The following is an 8,379-nucleotide window of genomic DNA, read 5'->3' on the forward strand; positions in this document are numbered from 1 at the left end:
GGGCCTCGGAAGAGCCAATGCGAGAAACCCCACCAAACGCTCCGACAAAAAAAGAGGCGGCGCTCCAATAACCCCGCTTCGGAGCGCAGCCGGGGCAAACCAAGCCAAGGTGCCCACCCCGACGAAGGTGCACGCGAGGTGCGCACCCGGGGCAAACCGGGCTCCGACAACGTGCACGCAGCACCTTGGAGCACACTTCGAAGCACTCCCGGGTGCCCACCGGCGTTGCGCACCGTGGTGGGCAGCGAGGTGCGCACCTTTGATGCGCTGCCTTCACTAATTTCCAGAAAAAGGCAAAAAAAAATGAGATTTTAAAATTTCCGTTTTGAAAGATAGTGAAAAAAAAGGAACGCGGGTGCCATCTTGAGCCCGCCTTGGTGCGCAGCCCAGGCAAGGCATGCGCACCAAGGTGCCCACCCGAGGTGCACACCCGGGGCAAACCGGGCTCCGACTTCGTGCAGGCCGCACCTTGGAGCACACTTCGGAGCGCTCCTTGGTGCGCACCATGGTGCCCACCAGGGCGCACCCGAGGCAAACCGGGCTCCGACTTCGTGCACGCCGCACCTTGGAGCACACATCGGAGCGCTCCCAGGTTCGCACCAGCGTTGCGCACCTTTGATGCGCTGCCTTCACTAATTTCCAGAAAAGGCAAAAAAAAACGATATTTTAAAATTTCCGTTCTGAAAGATAGTGAAAAAAACGGAACGCGGGTGCCATCTTGAGCCCTTCCTGATGCGCAGCCCAGGCAAGTTGTGCGCACCAAGGTGCCCACCCTGGCGGAGGTGCGCGCCCGGGGCAAACCGGGCTCCGACTTCGTGCACTGCATGGTGCCCACCAAGGCGCGCAACCCAGCCAAGGTGCCCACCGCAGCGAAGGTGCACGCGAGGTGCGCACCCGAGGTGCACACCCGGGGCAAACCGGGCTCCGACTTCGTGCACGCCGCACCTTGGAGCACACTTCAGAGCGCTCCTTGGTACGCACCAGGGCGCGCAACCCAGCCAAGGTGCTCACCCCGGCGAAGGTGCACGCGAGGTGCGCACCCGGGGCAAACCGGGCTCGGACTTCGTGCACGCCGCACCTTGGAGCACACATCGGAGCGCTCCCGGGTTCGCACCAGCATTGCGCACCTTTGATGCGCTGCCTTCACTAATTTCCAGAAAAGGCAAAAAAAAGAAAAAAATGAGATTTTAAAATTTCCGTTTTGAAAGATAGTGAAAAAAACGGAACGCGGGTGCCATCTTGAGCCCGCCCTGGTGTGCAGCCCAGGCAAGTTGTGCGCACCAAGGCACCCACCCTGGCCAAGGTGGGTCACGGGGTGGGTCCTAGGGTGGGTAACGGGGTGGGTACTAAGGTGCGTGCCAAGGTGGGTCATAGGGTGGGTGCCAAGGTGGGCACCAGGGTGGGTGTGCACCAACCCTAGCCAGGGTAGGTCACGGGGTGGTTGTCGGGGTGGGCGTCAAGGAGCCAAGGTGGGTGGCAAGTAGCCAAGTTGCGTGCCAAGGTGGGTGTCGGGGTGGGTGCCAAGGATCCAAGGTGGGTGCCAAGGAACCAAGGTGGGTGTCTGGGTGGGTGCCGAGGTGGGAGCCAGGGTGGGTCCCAAGGTGAGTGCAAAGGTGGGTGCCAGGGTCAAGGTGAGTGCCAATGTGGGTTCCAAGGTGCCAGGGTCAGGGTGAGTGCCAATGTGGGTTCAAAGGTGCTAAGTTGGGTGCGAGGTTGGGTGCGAGGGTGGGTGGGTGCCAAGGTGTGCTAGGTGGAAGCCCGGGTGGGTCGGCATCCCATGGGTGTCGAGTTGGGTGCCTGATGGGTGCTTCTTGTCAAGTTTTAGTCGTCGGGACTCATTTCGAGCCTTAGAGGTCGTTTCTTGTCCGGTTGCCCTGTCTTCGACCTGGGAACCCAATTTTGGTCCTCGGGTCCCATTTTTTTTTGTCTCGCATCCCACTTTTGGCCTGTGGCCTTTTCGGGGTCGATTCTCGTTTTGGGCATCAGAGCATGTTTCTTCTCCTAAAACCCAATATTTGTTTATTAAGTCTCGGAACACATTTTTGTTCTCGTGGACCCATCATGGGTCTTGGAACGCATTTGTGGTCCTTGGGTCCCATTTTGCATCCCGAAACTTGTGTTTTGGTGCTTGATCCCTATTTTGGGTGCCCACCTTGCACCAAGTGCGCACCCGGGGCAAACCGAGCGCCTTGGTGCACCGGGGCAAGATCGAGCGTGCACCCGAGGCGCCCCGAACATGCACCAAGGTGCACTCGGCCCACATGTGAGCGCAGGTCGTTGCGCCCGAGGTGGTGTGTGGGCACCGCGTTGCAGACGGGACACTGCACGCACACGACGCCCCCTCCAGGTGCACGCACGTAGGCCGGGCCGGGTGCACACCCGACGCCCTAGCAAGGTGCGCGCACCCGGGCAGGGCTCACACTTGGCGAACGGGGCGCACTTCGCGAGGGAGGGTGTGCACCTCGACGGGGGTGGGTGGCCGGGGTGGATTCGCACGTGGGTCGCGGTTTGCTAAGTACACACTGCGACAAGCTCATAACGGGTGCGATCATACCAGCGTTAGTGCACCGGATCCCATCAGAACTCCGCAGTTAAGCGCGCTTGGGCCGGAGTAGTACTGGGATGGGTGACCTCCCGGGAAGTCCCGGTGTTGCACCCTTTTTTAGTTTTTCGCCGGGCGTCGCAATGCTATTTGAATAAACCTTTTGCCCGTTTGCGTTCTCGTCGGGGCCGGGCCGGGCCGGGGTGCGCTGCCCGCACTACCGCGCGCGCGGGGGCGACACCGAGCGCGCACCCGAGGCGCCCCGAGCACACAGGCCACGGTGCAACCCGGGCGTTGTGCGCGCACCCCGGTGCGCCCGAGGTGCTGCGCGCGCACCCAGGTGAAATCGGTGTGCACCTCGGCCAGTGCGCGCTCGGTCGAGTCGCGCACGTTGGCCAAGGTGCACGGTGATGTTTCTTACTCTAAGGTTCCGCACCAGACGCCCGGGACAGGTGAGCGAAGCTGGGCGGGGCCGGGTGCGCGGCCGGGGCAGGTGCACGCAGCTGGAGAGAGCTTTGGAGCACACTTCGGAGCGCACCAATGATGCGCTCCATTCAAAAGTTTCCTGAAAAGGCAAAAAAAGTTGAGATTATAGAATTTCCCACTTGAGAGATTGTAAAAAAAAAAAATTTAAAATGAAGGAAACGCGGGTGCCAAGGTGTGCGCAGCCCAGCCAAGGTGTGCGCACCAAGGCGCCCACCCTGGCGAAGGTGCACGCAAGGTGCGCACCCGAGGCAAACCGGACAATTAACCCAACTTTCGACTTCGCGCGCACCTTGGAGCGCACTTCGGAGCGCTCCTTGGTGCGCACCAATCTTGGGCACCTCGGAGTGCACCATGGCGCCCACCAAGGTGCGCACCCGGGGCAAACCGAGCTCCGACTTCGTGCGCACCTTGGAGCGCACGAAAGGTGCGCACCATGGCGCCCACCAAGGTGCGCAGCCCAGCCAAGGCGTGCGCATCAAGGTGCGCACCCTGGCGAAGGTGCGCACCCGGGGCAAACCGAGCTCCGACTTCGTGCGCACCTTGGAGCGCACAAAAGGTGCGCAACCCAGCCAAGGTGTGCGCACCCCGGTCAAACCGAGCTCCGAATCGTGCGCACCAGAGGTGCACGCCATCGTGCGCACCTTGGAGCACACTTCGGAGCCCTCCTTGGTGCGCGCCGATGTTGCGCACCTCGGAGCGCACCCGGGGAAAACAATGCAATTAACCCGACTTTCGACTTCGTGGGCACCTCGGAGCGCTCTCGGGTTCGCACCTCGGAGCACACCGAGGTGCGCACCTTTGATGCGCTGCCTTCACCAATTTCCAGAAAAGGCAAGAAAACATTGAGAAGGTGTGCGCACCGAGGTGCCCACCCTGGCGAAGGTGCACGCGAGGTGCGCACCCGGGGCAAACCGGGCTCCGACTTCGTGCACGCCGCACCTTGGAGCACACTTCGGAGCGCTCCTTGGTGCGCACCAGGGCGCGCAACCCAGCCGAGGTGCCCACCCCGGCGAAGGTGCACGCGAGGTGCGCACCCGGGGCAAACCGGGCTCCGACTTCGTGCACGCCATGGTGCCCACCGCGGCGAAGGTGCACGCGAGGTGCGCACCCGGGGCAAACCGGGCTCCGACTTCGTGCACGCCGCACCTTGGAGCACACTTCGGAGCGCTCCTTGGTGCGCACCATGGTGCCCACCAGGGCGCGCAACCCCGCCGAAGGTGCACGCGAGGTGCGCACCCGGGGCAAACCGGGCTCCGACTTCGTGCACGCCGCACCTTGGAGCACACTTCGGAGCGCTCCTTGGTGCGCACCATGGTGCCCACCAGGGCGCGCAACCCCGCCGAAGGTGCACGCGAGGTGCGCACCCGGGGCAAACCGGGCTCCGACTTCGTGCACGCCATGGTGCGCACCGCGGCGAAGGTGCGCACCCGGGGCAAACCGGGCTCCGACTTCGTGCACGCCGCACCTTGGAGCACACTTCGGAGCGCTCCTTGGTGCGCACCAGGGCGCGCAACCCAGCCGAGGTGCCCACCCCGGCGAAGGTGCACGCGAGGTGCGTACCCGGGGCAAACCGGGCTCCGACTTCGTGCACGCCGCACCTTGGAGCACACTTCGGAGCGCTCCTTGGTGCGCACCATGGTGCCCACCAGGCCGCGCAACCCAGCCAAGGTGTGCGCACCAAGGTGCACGCGAGGTGCGCACCCGGGGCAAACCGGGGTCCGACTTCGTGCACGCCGCACCTTGGAGCACACATCGGGGCGCTCCCGGGTTCGCACCGGCGTTGCGCACCGTGGTGGGCACCTCGGAGCACACCAAGGTGGGCAGCGAGGTGCGCACCTTTGATGCGATGCCTTCACTAATTTCCATAAAAGGCAAAAAAAAAACGAGATTTTAAAATTTCCGTTTTGAAAGATAGTGAGAAAAAGGGAATGCTGGTGCCATCTTGAGCCCGCCCTGGTGCGCAGCCCAGCCAAGGTGTGCGCACCAAGGTGCCCACCCTGGCGAAGGTGCGCGCCCGGGCAATTAACCCAACTTCCAACTTCGCGCGCGCCAGGGTGGGAGCGCACCCAACAACCGGGCCTGGGAAGAGCCAATGCGAGAAACCCCACCAAACGCTCTGACAAAAAAAGAGGGGGCGCTCCAGTAACCCCGCTTCGGAGCGCACCCTGGGCAAACCCAGCCAAGGTGCCCACCCCGGCCAAGGTGCAGGCGAGGTGCGCACCCGGGGCAAACCGGGCTCCGACAACGTGCACGCCGCACCTTGGAGCACACTTCGTAGCGCTCCCGGGTGCGCACCTCAGAGCACACCAAGGTGGGCAGCGAGGTGCGCACCTTTGATGCGCTGCCTTCACTAATTTCCAGAAAAGGCAAAAAAAAAAGGAGATTTTAAAATTTCCGTTTTGAAAGATAGTGAAAAAAACGGAACGCGCGTGCCATCTTGAGCCCGCCCTGGTGCGCAGCCCAGGTAAGGTGCCCACCCTGGCAAAGGTGCGCACCCGGGCAATTAACCCTACTTCCGACTTCGTGCGCGCCAGGGTGGCAACCGGGCCTCGGAAGAGCCAATGCGAGAAACCCCACCAAACGCTCCGACAAAAAAAGAGGCGGCGCTCCAATAACCCCGCTTCGGAGCGCAGCCGGGGCAAACCCAGCCAAGGTGCCCACCCCGACGAAGGTGCACGCGAGGTGCGCACCCGGGGCAAACCGGGCTCCGACAACGTGCACGCAGCACCTTGGAGCACACTTCGAAGCACTCCCGGGTGCCCACCGGCGTTGCGCACCGTGGTGGGCAGCGAGGTGCGCACCTTTGATGCGCTGCCTTCACTAATTTCCAGAAAAAGGCAAAAAAAAATGAGATTTTAAAATTTCCGTTTTGAAAGATAGTGAAAAAAAAGGAACGCGGGTGCCATCTTGAGCCCGCCCTGGTGCGCAGCCCAGGCAAGGCATGCGCACCAAGGTGCCCACCCGAGGTGCACACCCGGGGCAAACCGGGCTCCGACTTCGTGCAGGCCGCACCTTGGAGCACACTTCGGAGCGCTCCTTGGTGCGCACCATGGTGCCCACCAGGGCGCGCAACCCAGCCAAGGTCTGCACACTAAGGTGCCCACCGCGGCGAAGGTGCACGCGAGGTGCGCACCCGGGGCAAACCGGGCTCCGACTTCGTGCACGCCGCACCTTGGAGCACACTTCGGAGCGCTCCTTGGTGCGCACCATGGTGCCCACCAGGGCGCGCAACCCAGCCAAGGTGTGCGCACCAAGGTGCACGCGAGGTGCGCACCCGGGGCAAACCGGGGTCCGACTTCGTGCACGCCGCACCTTGGAGCACACATCGGAGCGCTCCCAGGTTCGCACCAGCGTTGCGCACCTTTGATGCGCTGCCTTCACTAATTTCCAGAAAAGGCAAAAAAAAACGATATTTTAAAATTTCCGTTCTGAAAGATAGTGAAAAAAACGGAACGCGGGTGCCATCTTGAGCCCTTCCTGGTGCGCAGCCCAGGCAAGTTGTGCGCACCAAGGTGCCCACCCTGGCGGAGGTGCGCGCCCGGGGCAAACCGGGCTCCGACTTCGTGCACTGCATGGTGCCCACCAAGGCGCGCAACCCAGCCAAGGTGCCCACCGCAGCGAAGGTGCACGCGAGGTGCACACCCGGGGCAAACCGGGCTCCGACTTCGTGCACGCCGCACCTTGGAGCACACTTCAGAGCGCTCCTTGGTGCGCACCAGGGCGCGCAACCCAGCCGAGGTGCCCACCCCGGCGAAGGTGCACGCGAGGTGCGCACCCGGGGCAAACCGGGCTCCGACTTCGTGCACGCCATGGTGCCCACCGCGGCGAAGGTGCGCACCCGGGGCAAACCGGGCTCCGACTTCGTGCACGCCGCACCTTGGAGCACACTTCGGAGCGCTCCTTGGTGCGCACCATGGTGCCCACCAGGCCGCGCAACCCAGCCAAGGTGTGCGCACCAAGGTGCACGCGAGGTGCGCACCCGGGGCAAACCGGGGTCCGACTTCGTGCACGCCGCACCTTGGAGCACACATCGGGGCGCTCCCGGGTTCGCACCGGCGTTGCGCACCGTGGTGGGCACCTCGGAGCACACCAAGGTGGGCAGCGAGGTGCGCACCTTTGATGCGATGCCTTCACTAATTTCCATAAAAGGCAAAAAAAAAACGAGATTTTAAAATTTCCGTTTTGAAAGATAGTGAGAAAAAGGGAATGCTGGTGCCATCTTGAGCCCGCCCTGGTGCGCAGCCCAGCCAAGGTTTGCGCACCAAGGTGCCCACCCTGGCGAAGGTGCGCGCCCGGGCAATTAACCCAACTTCCAACTTCGCGCGCGCCAGGGTGGGAGCGCACCCAACAACCGGGCCTGGGAAGAGCCAATGCGAGAAACCCCACCAAACTCTCTGACAAAAAAAGAGGGGGCGCTCCAGTAACCCCGCTTCGGAGCGCACCCTGGGCAAACCCAGCCAAGGTGCCCACCCCGGCCAAGGTGCAGGCGAGGTGCGCACCCGGGGCAAACCGGGCTCCGACAACGTGCACGCCGCACCTTGGAGCACACTTCGTAGCGCTCCCGGGTGCGCACCTCAGAGCACACCAAGGTGGGCAGCGAGGTGCGCACCTTTGATGCGCTGCCTTCACTAATTTCCAGAAAAGGCAAAAAAAAAAGGAGATTTTAAAATTTCCGTTTTGAAAGATAGTGAAAAAAACGGAACGCGCGTGCCATCTTGAGCCCGCCCTGGTGCGCAGCCCAGGTAAGGTGCCACCCTGGCAAAGGTGCGCACCCGGGCAATTAACCCTACTTCCGACTTCGTGCGCGCCAGGGTGGCAACCGGGCCTCGGAAGAGCCAATGCGAGAAACCCCACCAAACGCTCCGACAAAAAAAGAGGCGGCGCTCCAATAACCCCGCTTCGGAGCGCAGCCGGGGCAAACCAAGCCAAGGTGCCCACCCCGACGAAGGTGCACGCGAGGTGCGCACCCGGGGCAAACCGGGCTCCGACAACGTGCACGCAGCACCTTGGAGCACACTTCGAAGCACTCCCGGGTGCCCACCGGCGTTGCGCACCGTGGTGGGCAGCGAGGTGCGCACCTTTGATGCGCTGCCTTCACTAATTTCCAGAAAAAGGCAAAAAAAAATGAGATTTTAAAATTTCCGTTTTGAAAGATAGTGAAAAAAAAGGAACGCGGGTGCCATCTTGAGCCCGCCCTGGTGCGCAGCCCAGGCAAGGCATGCGCACCAAGGTGCCCACCCGAGGTGCACACCCGGGGCAAACCGGGCTCCGACTTCGTGCAGGCCGCACCTTGGAGCACACTTCGGAGCGCTCCTTGGTGCGCACCATGGTGCCCACCAGGGCGCACCCGA

The 8,379-nt window shown here is 62.7% G+C and overlaps 1 non-coding gene across 1 annotated transcript; it reads left to right on the forward strand.

The window, feature by feature from the left end:
- The first annotated feature begins 2,540 nt into the window (after nucleotides 1-2,540).
- LOC131868380 (5S ribosomal RNA) lies at nucleotides 2,541-2,659 on the forward strand. Its single transcript, XR_009366838.1, has one exon. It is a non-coding gene; the product is annotated as a 5S ribosomal RNA (ribosomal RNA).
- Nucleotides 2,660-8,379: the final 5,720 nt, after the last annotated feature.

This window comes from Cryptomeria japonica, unplaced genomic scaffold, assembly GCF_030272615.1.
Source record: "Cryptomeria japonica unplaced genomic scaffold, Sugi_1.0 HiC_scaffold_205, whole genome shotgun sequence".
Classification (NCBI taxonomy): Eukaryota; Viridiplantae; Streptophyta; class Pinopsida; order Cupressales; family Cupressaceae; genus Cryptomeria; species Cryptomeria japonica.